At 70.5% G+C, this 12,368-nt stretch overlaps 9 non-coding genes across 9 annotated transcripts; 4 read left to right on the forward strand and 5 right to left on the reverse strand.

Annotated features, from left to right (window-relative positions):
- Positions 1-141: 141 nt before the first annotated feature.
- TRNAD-GUC (transfer RNA aspartic acid (anticodon GUC)) lies at positions 142-215 on the reverse strand. Its single transcript has one exon. It is a non-coding gene; the product is annotated as a tRNA-Asp (tRNA).
- A 585-nt stretch (positions 216-800) lies between these two features.
- Positions 801-884, forward strand: TRNAL-CAG (transfer RNA leucine (anticodon CAG)). The gene has a single exon. It is a non-coding gene; the product is annotated as a tRNA-Leu (tRNA).
- A 2,021-nt stretch (positions 885-2,905) lies between these two features.
- On the forward strand, positions 2,906-2,976 carry TRNAG-GCC (transfer RNA glycine (anticodon GCC)). Its single transcript has one exon. It is a non-coding gene; the product is annotated as a tRNA-Gly (tRNA).
- Positions 2,977-5,607: 2,631 nt separating this feature from the next.
- On the reverse strand, positions 5,608-5,680 carry TRNAE-CUC (transfer RNA glutamic acid (anticodon CUC)). Its single transcript has one exon. It is a non-coding gene; the product is annotated as a tRNA-Glu (tRNA).
- A 343-nt stretch (positions 5,681-6,023) lies between these two features.
- TRNAG-UCC (transfer RNA glycine (anticodon UCC)) lies at positions 6,024-6,095 on the reverse strand. Its single transcript has one exon. It is a non-coding gene; the product is annotated as a tRNA-Gly (tRNA).
- A 728-nt stretch (positions 6,096-6,823) lies between these two features.
- TRNAD-GUC (transfer RNA aspartic acid (anticodon GUC)) lies at positions 6,824-6,897 on the reverse strand. Its single transcript has one exon. It is a non-coding gene; the product is annotated as a tRNA-Asp (tRNA).
- A 587-nt stretch (positions 6,898-7,484) lies between these two features.
- Positions 7,485-7,567, forward strand: TRNAL-CAG (transfer RNA leucine (anticodon CAG)). Its single transcript has one exon. It is a non-coding gene; the product is annotated as a tRNA-Leu (tRNA).
- A 2,040-nt stretch (positions 7,568-9,607) lies between these two features.
- On the forward strand, positions 9,608-9,678 carry TRNAG-GCC (transfer RNA glycine (anticodon GCC)). Its single transcript has one exon. It is a non-coding gene; the product is annotated as a tRNA-Gly (tRNA).
- Positions 9,679-12,271: 2,593 nt separating this feature from the next.
- Positions 12,272-12,343, reverse strand: TRNAE-CUC (transfer RNA glutamic acid (anticodon CUC)). The gene has a single exon. It is a non-coding gene; the product is annotated as a tRNA-Glu (tRNA).
- Between the last annotated feature and the right edge of the window lie 25 nt (positions 12,344-12,368).

Consider the following 12,368-nt stretch of genomic DNA (forward strand, 5'->3'; position numbering starts at 1 on the left):
GGAAAGGAGCGGGCCAGGCAGCAGGTGGCGCCGTGCACCTGGGCGCCGGGGCGCGGGGGCGGGAAAGCAGGCGGGCCGTCGTCGGTGGGCGGGAGGGCGGCCTGGAGGGGCGGGTGGCGGGGGGCCAAAAAGGGCGGCAGCCTCCCCGTCGGGGGAATCGAACCCCGGTCTCCCGCGTGACAGGCGGGGGATACTCACCACTATACTAACGAGGACGGTGGCGCCGGGGCCCTGCGCGCAACGCTCTCCCGCAAGCCTCGCCCAGCCCTGCTCTGGGCCTCCCGGGCCCACGCCCGGCGGCGCTCCAGCACGCGCCCGCGCCGGGGCCCCTTGCCTCGCCCACCCCCACCCCCACCCACAGCCACAGCCAACCAGCCTCCGGCCCTCACCCGGACCTCACCCCGATGCCGACCACCGACACCCACCCACCAACTCCGGACTGGGACCCGGACCCGGACCCGGACCCGGACCCGGACCCGGACCCGGACCCCGGACCCGAGCCGCCTGCCCGACTCCCCACTGCCGACTCGGGACTCCGCTGGTGCTGAAACCTGGCAGGGCCGCGCGGCCTCTCGCCTCCGACGCCGGCGACACGCCTGGGGCAACTGGCCGCAGCGGGAAGGAAGCGCGCCAGGACGGGCTGGGCGCGCGCCCCTGCCGACTCCCGCCGCCACACGCCCGCTCCGCTCCGGCGCGCACCGCCCACTGCCCGCCGGGAGCGCACTTGGGCCCAACGCTCGAGGACAGCGCTCTTGCCGCCCGATCCCAGCCAGGCGGGCGCCAGCGCGCTCGCTCCCACCGTCAGGATGGCCGAGCGGTCTAAGGCGCTGCGTTCAGGTCGCAGTCTCCCCTGGAGGCGTGGGTTCGAATCCCCACTCCTGACACGAGTCAACCTTTTGGCCCCCAACTCTCCCCACCTTTCACCACCCTCACCGCCCTGCACTACCTCACCAGCTCCGAAGGTAGCCCTCGCTGACTGGCCACTCGGGGAGCCCTTCACCAGCCCGACTTCCCCTGCCACCTGCCAGCCCGTCCGCCTCTCGGGGCGGGGCCTACGTACCCTTACCGCTGGCTTCTCACACTCACCTACCCTTTCCCGCCACCCCTCCGCCAAGCAGAAACCGCCCCTCGCCATGCTCCCGGGCCTTCCACCTTCTGCCCGCTTCCTTGCCCGCAAGCTGTGCCCCAAGCCACCTCACACACCCCTTCCACCTGCCAGACCGAGGGTACACTGAAGGACTTCAGAGCACCTGGGCCGCGCCCCGTCCTTTCCCTCCCTCCCTCCCTCCATTCCCCCTCCCCTCCTTCTCTTCTGCCTGCCTTTCTGCCTTTCTGTCTTTCTCCTTTTTGTGTCTTTCTCTTCATCTCCTTCAACCTATTTGCCAGTCTGCCTTCCTAATCTCTGACATTTCTGCTGCCTGCCTGCCTGCCTGCCTGCCTTTTCTCTGTCTCTCTCTCTTTCTTCCTCTCCCTCGGTCTCTTTATCTCTTTCTCTTACTCTCTCTTCTCTCTTCTCTGTGTTTCTCTCTCTCTCTCTCTCTCTCTCTCTCTCTCTCTCTCTCTCTCTCTCTCTCTCTCTCTCTCTCTTCCTCTTTCTCTGTTTCTGTTCCCGTTTCTTTCCGCGTTCTTTCTCTCTTCTCTCTTCTTTCTTTCCCCCGCCTGCCGCGGCCACCCAGATTCACCCTCTAGCACCTACCCGGTGAACAGCAATTGCTTTCCGTGCCATACACCGCCACAGCCTGCATTGCCGCGTGCGAGAAATGGCTGTGCCGGCGTCCCGTCCGTGCCTCTGCCTCCATCGGTGCCCCTGCTCCCACCACCCTCACGTCCCTCGGAGCCCCCGGGCTCGCCCCCACGCTTGCTCTTTCCATTCCCTCGCCAAATTGCTGCGTCAACTTCCCACCAGCACGACTGTGCACCCGGGCTTACCCGTAGTCAAATTTCCCTGGGCTTTTCACTCTGGGCCCTTTACCGCTCCGCACTTGCCCGCTCGGGGCCCATTCAGGCCCTGCCTCAGCGAGACAGAATGGATCGAGCCAGAGCCTGGCACAGGACCTGCGTGGCTCGGTACCTGGAGGATCCCGAGAAGACTGTTCCACGGACACCTCGCAGATCCCGAAGCCCACCCCACGCAACTCCACGCGGGAAGCTGCTGCCGAGCCCGAGCAACCACACCAGTGCGCCCGGCGCCCCCACACCTGGACGTCCGGGTGCCGGCAGCCACGCCCCCCGGAACACACTCTGCCAGAGGGCTCCCCCCACCCTCCCCTTTGGAGCCCTCCCGCCTCAAAAGCGACACCGCGGCCCGGGATCCCTAGCGAGTGCCGGCGGCCAGACGGTGGAAGTGAGCCTCGCACAGACCGGCCACTCTACCAGACGTGCGGTGTCGTCCCGCCCCGACCCCCCCACCCCCCCACCACCCCCCATCCCCCCCCCACCCCCGCTCAAGTCAGAGGCCCAGCACCCGTCCTCCTTCTCCCCAGGCCAGCACAGGCACAGAAGGCCGCCGAGGAAGGGGGGCTGCGGGAGGGGTGGCTTCACCGCGCCCCTCGGCTCCCCGGGCTCGGGGCACGGTCACGCGTGGATCCGGCGGCTGTTTTCGTCCCCGGGGACAGCGGCATTTCCGGGAGAGCGCAGGCTCAGGCGACAGGGGCCCTGTCTCCCCACCCCCCTGCCCCCCTCCCCCCCGCACGCCCCCCACGCCCGCAGCCCGCGCCTCCGCCTGCGCGGCGCCTCTCCTCCAGGTGGGCCGCCCTCTCCCAGGCTGGCAGGGCGGCGCCGCCTGCCACGCTCCAGGAGCGCTCCGGGCGCACGGCGGGGCAGCGGTGGGGGCGCGGCGGCGGCGGCGGGCGGCTGGGTGGCGAGCACGCGCTGAGGCGAAAGCGGGAGGGGGCCCAGCAGCGGCGCATGGGTGGTTCAGTGGTAGAATTCTCGCCTGCCACGCGGGAGGCCCGGGTTCGATTCCCGGCCCATGCAGCACACTCCCCCCTTTTGGTGTCCCCACCCACTCGAGCCGTCTCCTGCCGCCTTCCCGGGTCTCTACCGTGCGCGCCTCTCGCTTCCTCACCACCGCCCGCTCCTCTCGCGCCTGCCCGTCACCCGCCGTCCCTTGCCCGCGCCTCCCTCGCCCCCGCACACCCCACCACCTTCGCCGACACGCCAGCTCTCCAGCTCACTCGGCCTCCCACCGGACCGGCACCTCGCGCTCGCCCTCAGGCCAAAGCTCAACGGTCAAGAGGCCTCTCCCCAGAGGAAACCAGGACACCCTCCTGCCACGTCACCCGGCCCCAGCGCCCAAAAGTCTCTCCCCTACACAGCCCGCGCGGCCGTCCCGCCGGCCGCTTGAGCCGGCGCCTCCACCACGACTTCGTTGCACTTGCCCGCTTCCTCCCTCCACACGCACCATCCGAATCTTCATTCGCCATCCCGCTTTGCTTTGCCTCGGTCTCTTGTTCTGACATGCCCAAACGCCCTGCGTCCCTCGCACGCGCGCCCAGACGCCCTGCCCGGCGGCGCAACGGCCGCGCTCCGCGAGCCCCGCCCCAGCCCCTGGCCTCGCAGCAGCTTGGCCCCCGCCCCCGCCCCCCGCCCCGCCCGGCCCCGCCCCGAACCAGCCCTCCCCACCCCTCCCCGCCCCCCCCCCCCCCCCCGACCACGCGGACAAGCACCTCAAGTCCTTTGCCTCTGGGACTGACCAGGGGAGTGAACCCGAAGCCTCTCTGGGTCCCGTGCAATTCACCACCCCTTGCACACCTAGCACAGACGCCACACGACCCCTCCCTGGCCCCTCCCCTCCCCTCCCCCGCCCCCTCCCCACTTCGCCCTCCTGTCTCCCTCGCGCGCGGCGCTCTGCCTCCAGGGTCCCGTTGCCTGCGACCCGACTCTACGCCCCTCGGCCTGGTGGCCCTCCAGGGCACCACCTCCAACTGACCCGATGGGGGTCCTGTCTGCTGATGGGCTCTTGGATCTCATCCTCTCCGGAGCCCTCTCCTCCCTCTTCTAAGTCCCCCCACGCCCTCCAGCTGCCCACTTGCTGCCAGCCGCTTCTCCCAGACGCCTTGCTCTAGACAACGCCCGTCCGCCCGCCCTGGCCACCCCGTCTATGCTCTGAGACGTCCCGGGCTCCCGCCCACCGCACCCGGTCCCGCCACGGCCCGTGCACCCGCCCCAGGCACGGCGGCCCATCGTCCTGACGCCCCTCCCAAGCCGCCGGGCCACCGCTCCGGCCGCTCACTCGCCACCCACCGGCAGCTAGCTGGGCCACCCTAGCCCTGCGGACCACGTGACCACCCTCTACCCCGACCGCCACCTCTCAGCCCTCGGCACACGCTGGGCTCCTCTGGTCGCTTTCCGGCCCTCTGCCCAGCTCCGTGTGCAGTTGCTCTCCGCGCACCCCACTCCGTTTCCTCCCTAGCCGTCACCTGAGACCCACATCCTCTAATGGCCGCACAGGGGGCACCAGGGGACCTCGCGGTGGGGATGGGAAGCTTCTGTGTGCCGAGTAGGGAGGCTCGTTGAATCAGGCAGGGCCTCTCACACCGCGCGTCCCCCCCGACGTCCGAAAGGAAACCTTCCGCCAGCCGGTGTTCGAGTGAGTTGGGCGGTGCGGGCGGCCGCTGGGGGCGGTCCTGGGCAGCAAGGAGGCTGCTGACCGACTCTGCCCTCCAGCAGCAGCACGGCTGGGCTGAGCGCGGTGCAGGGGGTGCAAGGAGGGAAGCAGGCCCGCTTGGATGGGTGGTAAGGCAGGAAGGCCAGAGAGCGCGAGTTTACGGGTGGGGCGGTGGGCAAGCGGGAGGTCGTGGGTCGACTTCTTTCCACCTGGAGTCAGCGTTAGACGGCACGACGTGGCGGCGCTCTCCCGAACCCAGCCGGGCCCCTGACGAAGCGGGAGGCTTGACTCGACAGCTCGTCTTCCCCACTGGTTGGCCAATCTGCCTGCCTCCTACTTCTGCCCTGCACGCCCGCCCCCGCCTACAGCCCGCTCGGCCATTTCAACACGGGTGTTCGCGTCGACGTCTCGAGGCCACCGTGGCCAGGGTGCCCGGGCGCACAGGGTTGCGGTTCCTCTTCACCAGCCCGACCGGTGGCTGGCAGGAGTGGCGCGATGCCAGGCACCGCGGGGCCCCGGCAGGTGGGCGGTGTGTTCTGGGTGCGGGTGCCCTCACCCTTCTCCCCCGAGCGCCTCCCCGCCCCCGGGGTGGGAGGGGGCGTGGAGGTGGTGCCACACAGGCAGAGCTTTGGCCCGGCGGAAGCCCGTAGGCCTGCCAAGGGCCAACACGTGGGCTGGCCCGAGCGAGGTGGTGCCGATAGCCAGGGGAGTGTCAAGGCGGTCGTGGCCGCTGGAGCTGGGTGCTGAGGGCGAGCGGGAGCGAAGCGAAGCGAAGCTTGGGAGCCTAGGGAAGGAGAAGCTGGAGAAAGGCAAGAGGCTGGAGCGGGCCAAGGGAGGCGAAAAGGACGGCATTGTAGCGGGCTTGCGGGCGGCCGTGGAGATGAGGTGGGTGGTGCCCCGGGCGTGGCGCGGCCGCTGGCTCGGCAGGGAGCGAGTGATGGGCTTTGGGTAAAAGCGAGGCGGGCGGGGGCCGCGCTGGGGCGAAGAAGAAGAAGGGGCTTCCTGACCGGGGAATCGAACCCGGGCCGCGGCGGTGAGAGCGCCGAATCCTAACCACTAGACCACCAGGGAGCGTCGGGCCACGCGGTCCGGCCGCCGCCTCCTGGACTCGGCTGGGCGCCTCCACCCGGGCCCCGGGCGCTCCCTTGGCGCCAGGCCCGGGCGTCGCCCAGCCTCGGCCCTTGGCCCTGCCCGCCGCCCTCCCCCCTCTCCCGCCATCGGCGCAGCCTGCCTCGCGGGCTGCTGGCAGCACCCTCAAAACACTGCTCGCCCTCCTGCCCACCCACCCACACCGCCTCCGCTTCTGCCTAAGCTTCTGCCCCGACCCCCTGGCACCACGGCACCACGGCACCACCGGCACCACGGCACCACGGCACCACGGCACCACCGCCCGCAAAACGTCAGGCTGGGCTGCTGCGTTGGCCGGGAATCGAACCCGGGTCAACTGCTTGGAAGGCAGCTATGCTCACCACTATACCACCAACGCTGCACAGCCCGGGGAGCCCGCAGTCGCCGGGCCGGGGACTCCGACCAGAGGCCTAGCCGCCACCCGCCTCAGCCCTCGGCCCTCTGCCACACGCCCCGCCCGCCTCCCGAACGCGGCCGCAAGACCGGCCCGGCCGCCTGGCGCCCGGAGGGCCCCCTCGCCGCCTCTGCCGACGCTCTCGCTGCTCTACCTTTGCTCCTTGGACTCCACGGGCTCCGGGCTCTCCGCGGCCGTGGCCGTGGCCTCGGCGCTGCTCCCAAGCCCGGCGCTCGGAGACCCTCGGCTGCTGCTTGCAGCCTGCCGGCGGGGCGCGCATGCCCACGGCCCCGGGTGGCCAGCGGGTCGTCGTGGCTCGGCCAGGACACGGCGCGCAGCGCGTTGGGGCTGCCGAGCTGAGCCGAGCTGAGCGCGGCCAAGACCTCTCGCCGCTGGGGGCGGCGCCTGGGCGTGGCAGGGGAGTGGCTCGGCGACCCCGGGTGGGCGGGCGGGCGGGCCGCGGCGAGACACCCCCGTTGGGGCGGGCCCGCCGGCCGGCTGCCGTGAGCAGCCGACGGGGTCCTGGGGCCACCCTGCCGTTTGGCCTGGCCGGGAAGGAGCGGGCCAGGCAGCAGGTGGCGCCGTGCACCTGGGCGCCGGGGCGCGGGGCGGCGGGAAAGCAGGCGGGCCGTCGTCGGTGGGCGGGAGGCGGGCCTGGAGGGCGGTGGCGGGGGGCCAAAAAGGGCGGCAGCCTCCCCGTCGGGGAATCGAACCCCGGTCTCTCCCGCGTGACAGGCGGGGATACTCACCACTATACTAACGAGGACGGTGGCGCCGGGGCCCTGCGCGCAACGCTCTCCCCGCAAGCCTCGCCCAGCCCTGCTCTGGGCCTCCCGGGCCCCACGCCCGGCGGCGCTCCAGCACGCGCCCGCCGGGCCCCTTGCCTCGCCCACCCCCACCCCCACCCACAGCCACAGCCAACCAGCCTCCGGCCCTCACCCGGACCTCACCCCCGATGCCGACCACCGACACCCACCCACCAACTCCGGACTGGGACCCGGACCCGGACCCGGACCCGGACCCGGACCCGGACCCGGACCCGGACCCGAGCCGCCTGCCGACTCCCCACTGCCGACTCGGGACTCCGCTGGTGCTGAAACCTGGCAGGGCCGCGCGGCCTCTCGCCTCCGACGCCGGCGACACGCCTGGGGCAACTGGCCGCAGCGGGAAGGAAGCGCGCCAGGACGGGCTGGGCGCGCGCGCCCTGCCGACTCCCGCCGCCACACACGCCGCTCCGCTCCGCGCGCGCACCGCCACTGCCCGCCGGGAGGCACTTGGGCCCAACGCTCGAGGACAGCGCTCTTGCCGCCCGATCCCAGCCAGAGGCGGGCGCCAGCGCGCTCGCTCCCCACCGTCAGGATGGCCGAGCGGTCTAAGGCGCTGCGTTCAGGTCGCAGTCTCCCCTGGAGGCGTGGGTTCGAATCCCACTCCTGACACGAGTCAACCTTTTGGCCCCCAACTCTCCCCACCTTTCACCACCCTCACCGCCCTGCACTACCTCACCAGCTCCGAAGGTAGCCCTCGCTGACTGGCCACTCGGGGAGCCCTTCACCAGCCCGACTCCCTGCCACCTGCCAGCCCGTCCGCCTCTCGGGGCGGGGCCTACGTACCCTTACCGCTGGCCTTCTCACACTCACCTACCCTTTCCCGCCACCCTCCGCCAAGCAGAAACCGCCCCTCGCCATGCTCCCGGGGCCTTCCACCTTCTGCCCGCTTCCTTGCCCGCAAGCTGTGCCCCAAGCCACCTCACACACCCCTTCCACCTGCCAGACCGAGGGTACACTGAAGGACTTCAGAGCACCCTGGGCCGCGCCCCGTCCTTTCCCTCCCTCCCTCCCTCCATTCCCCCTCCCCTCCTTCTCTTCTGCCTGCCTTTCTGCCTTTCTGTCTTTCTCCTTTTTGTGTCTTTCTCTTCATCTCCTTCAACCTATTTGCCAGTCTGCTTCCTAATCTCTGACATTTCTGCCTGCCTGCCTGCCTGCCTGCCTGCCTGCCTGCCTGCCTGCCTGCCTGCCTTTTCTCTGTCTCTCTCTCTTTCTTCCTCTCCCTCGGTCTCTTTATCTCTTTCTCTTACCTCTCTCTTCTCTCTTCTCTGTGTTTCTCTCTCTCTCTCTCTCTCTCTCTCTCTCTCTCTCTCTCTCTCATCTCTCTCTCTCTCTCTCTCTCTCTTCCTCTTTCTCTGTTTCTTTCCCGTTTCTTTCCCGCGTTCTTTCTCTCTTCTCTCTCTTCTTCTCTTCCCCCCGCCTGCCGCGGCCACCCAGATTCACCCTCTAGCACCTACCCGGTGAACAGCAATTGCTTTCCGTGCCATACACCGCCACAGCCTGCATTGCCGCGTGCGAGAAATGGCTGTGCCGGCGTCCCGTCCGTGCCTCTGCCTCCATCGGGTGCCCCTGCTCCCACCACCCTCACGTCCCTCGGAGCCCCCGGGCTCGCCCCCACGCTTGTTCTTTCCATTCCCTCGCCAAATCTGCTGCGTCAACTTCCCACCAGCACGACTGTGCACCCGGGCTTACCCGTAGTCAAATTTCCCTGGGCTTTTCACTCTGGGCCCTTTACCGCTCCGCACTTGCCCGCTCGGGCCCATTCAGGCCCTGCCTCAGCGAGACAGAATGGATCGAGCCAGAGCCTGGCACAGGACCTGCGTGGCTCGGTACCTGGAGGATCCCGAGAAGACTGTTCCACGGACACCTCGCAGATCCCGAAGCCCACCCACGCAACTCCACGCGGGAAGCTGCTGCCGAGCCCGAGCAACCACACCAGTGCGCCCGGCGCCCCCACACCTGGACGTCCGGGTGCCGGCAGCCACGCCCCCCGGAACACACTCTGCCAGAGGGCTCCCCCCCACCCTCCCTTTGGAGCCCTCCCGCCTCAAAAGCGACACCGCGGCCCGGGATCCCTAGCGAGTGCCGGCGGCCAGACGGTGGAAGTGAGCCTCGCACAGACCGGCCACTCTACCAGACGTGCGGTGTCGTCCCGCCCCGACCCCCCCACCCCCCCACCCCCCCATCCCCCCCCACCCCCGCTCAAGTCAGAGGCCCAGCACCCGTCCTCCTTCTCCCCAGGCCAGCACAGGCACAGAAGGCCGCCGAGGAAGGGGGCTGCGGGAGGGGTGGCTTCACCGCGCCCCTCGGCTCCCCGGGCTCGGGGCACGGTCACGCTGGATCCGGCGGCTGTTTTCGTCCCGGGGACAGCGGCATTTCCGGGAGAGCGCAGGCTCAGGCGACAGGGCCTGTCTCCCCACCCCCCTGCCCCCTCCCCCCGCACGCCCCCCACGCCCGCAGCCCGCGCCTCCGCCTGCGCGGCGCCTCTCCTCCAGGTGGGCCGCCCTCTCCCAGGCTGGCAGGGCGGCGCCGCCTGCCACGCTCCAGGAGCGCTCCGGGCGCACGGCGGGCAGCGGTGGGGGCGCGGCGGCGGCGGCGGCGGCTGGTGGCGAGCACGCGCTGAGGCGAAGCGGGAGGGGGCCCAGCAGCGGCGCATGGGTGGTTCAGTGGTAGAATTCTCGCCTGCCACGCGGGAGGCCCGGGTTCGATTCCCGGCCCATGCAGCACACTCCCCCCTTTTGGTGTCCCACCCACTCGAGCCGTCTCCTGCCGCCTTCCCGGGTCTCTACCGTGCGCGCCTCTCGCTTCCTCACACCGCCCGCTCCTCTCGCGCCTGCCCGTCACCGCCGTCCCTTGCCCGCGCCTCCCTCGCCCCGCACACCCACCACCTTCGCCGACACGCCAGCTCTCCAGCTCACTCGGCCTCCCACCGGACCGGCACCTCGCGCTCGCCCTCAGGCCAAAGCTCAACGGTCAAGAGGCCTCTCCCCAGAGGAAACCAGGACACCCTCCTGCCACGTCACCGGCCCCAGCGCCCAAAAGTCTCTCCCCTACACAGCCCGCGCGGCCGTCCCGCCGGCCGCTTGAGCCGGCGCCTCCACCACGACTTCGGTGCACTTGCCCGCTCCTCCCTCCACACGCACCATCCGAATCTTCATTCGCCCATCCCGCTTTGCTTTGCCTCGGTCTCTTGTTCTGACATGCCCAAACGCCCTGCGTCCCTCGCACGGCGCCCAGACGCCCTGCCCGGCGGCGCACGGCCGCGCTCCGCCGAGCCCCGCCCCAGCCCCTGGCCCGCAGCAGCTTGGCCCCGCCCCCGCCCCCGCCCCGCCCGGCCCCGCCCCGAACCAGCCCTCCCCACCCTCCCCGCCCCCCCCCCCCCCCGACCACGCGGACAAGCACCTCAAGTCTTTGCCTCTGGACTGACCAGGGGAGTGAACCCGAAGCCTCTGGGTCCGTGCAATTCACCACCCCTTGCACACCTAGCACAGACGCCACACGACCCCTCCCTGGCCCCTCCCCTCCCCTCCCCCGCCCCCTCCCCACTTCGCCCTCCTGTCTCCCTCGCGCGCGGCGCTCTGCCTCCAGGGTCCCGTTGCCTGCGACCCGACTCACGCCCCTCGGCCTGGTGGCCCTCCAGGGCACCACCTCCAACTGACCCGATGGGGGTCCTGTCTGCTGATGGGCTCTTGGATCTCATCCTCTCCGGAGCCCTCTCCTCCCTCTTCTAAGTCCCCCACGCCCTCCAGCTGCCCACTTGCTGCCAGCCGCTTCTCCCAGACGCCTTGCTCTAGACAACGCCCGTCCGCCCGCCCTGGCCACCCCGTCTATGCTCTGAGACGTCCCGGGCTCCCGCCCACCGCACCCGGTCCCGCCACGGCCCGTGCACCCGCCCCAGGCACGGCGGCCCATCGTCCTGACGCCCCTCCCAAGCCGCCGGGCCACCCGCCGGCCGCACTCGCCACCCACCGGCAGCTAGCTGGGCCACCCTAGCCCTGCGGACCACGTGACCACCCTCTACCCCGACCGCCACCTCTCAGCCCTCGGCACACGCTGGGCTCCTCTGGTCGCTTTCCGGCCCTCTGCCCAGCTCCGTGTGCAGTGCTCTCCGCGCACCCACCCGTTTCCTCCCTAGCCGTCACCTGAGACCCACATCCTCTAATGGCCGCACAGGGGGCACCAGGGGACCTCGCGGTGGGGATGGGAAGCTTCTGTGTGCCGAGAGGGAGGCTCGTTGAATCAGGCAGGGCCTCTCACCGCGCGTCCCCCCGACGTCCGAAAGGAAACCTTCCGCCAGCCGGTGTTCGAGTGAGTTGGGCGGTGCGGCGGCCGCTGGGGCGGTCTGGGCAGCAAGGAGGCTGCTGACCGACTCTGCCCTCCAGCAGCAGCACGGCTGGGCTGAGCGCGGTGCAGGGGTGCAAGGAGGGAAGCAGGCCCGCTTGGATGGGTGGTAAGGCAGGAAGGCCAGAGAGCGCGAGTTTACGGGTGGGCGGTGGCAAGCGGGAGGTCGTGGGTCGACTTCTTTCCACCTGGAGTCAGCGTTAGACGGCACGACGTGGCGGCGCTCTCCCGAACCCAGCCGGGCCCCTGACGAAGCGGGAGGCTTGACTCGACAGCTCGTCTTCCCCACTGGTTGGCCAATCTGCTGCCTCCTACTTCTGCCCTGCACGCCCGCCCCCGCCTACAGCCCGCTCGGCCATTTCAACACGGGTGTTCGCGTCGACGTCTCGAGGCCACCGTGGCCAGGGTGCCCGGGCGCACAGGGTTGCGGTTCCTCTTCACCAGCCCGACCGGTGGCTGGCAGGAGTGGCGCGATGCCAGGCACCGCGGGGCCCGGCAGGTGGGCGGTGTGTTCTGGGTGCGGGTGCCCTCACCCTTCTCCCCCGAGCGCCTCCCCGCCCCCGGGGTGGGAGGGGGCGTGGAGGTGGTGCCACACAGGCAGAGCTTTGGCCCGGCGGAAGCCCGTAGGCCTGCCAAGGGCCAACACGTGGGCTGGCCCGAGCGAGGTGGTGCCGATAGCCAGGGGAGTGTCAAGGCGGTCGTGGCCGCTGGAGCTGGGTGCTGAGGGCGAGCGGGAGCGAAGCGAAGCGAAGCTTGGGAGCCTAGGGAAGGAGAAGCTGGAGAAAGGCAAGAGGCTGGAGCGGGCCAAGGGAGGCGAAAAGGACGGCATTGTAGCGGGCTTGCGGGCGGCCGTGGAGATGAGGTGGGTGGTGCCCCGGGCGTGGCGCGGCCGCTGGCTCGGCAGGGAGCGAGTGATGGGCTTTGGGTAAAAGCGAGGCGGGCGGGGGCCGCGCTGGGGCGAAGAAGAAGAAGGGCTTCCCTGACCGGGAATCGAACCCGGGCCGCGGCGGTGAGAGCGCCGAATCCTAACCACTAGACCACCAGGGAGCGTCGGGCCACGCGGCCGGCCGCC

The sequence above is a fragment of the Dasypus novemcinctus genome, chromosome 13 (genome assembly GCF_030445035.2).
Source record: "Dasypus novemcinctus isolate mDasNov1 chromosome 13, mDasNov1.1.hap2, whole genome shotgun sequence".
NCBI lineage: Eukaryota > Metazoa > Chordata > Mammalia > Cingulata > Dasypodidae > Dasypus > Dasypus novemcinctus.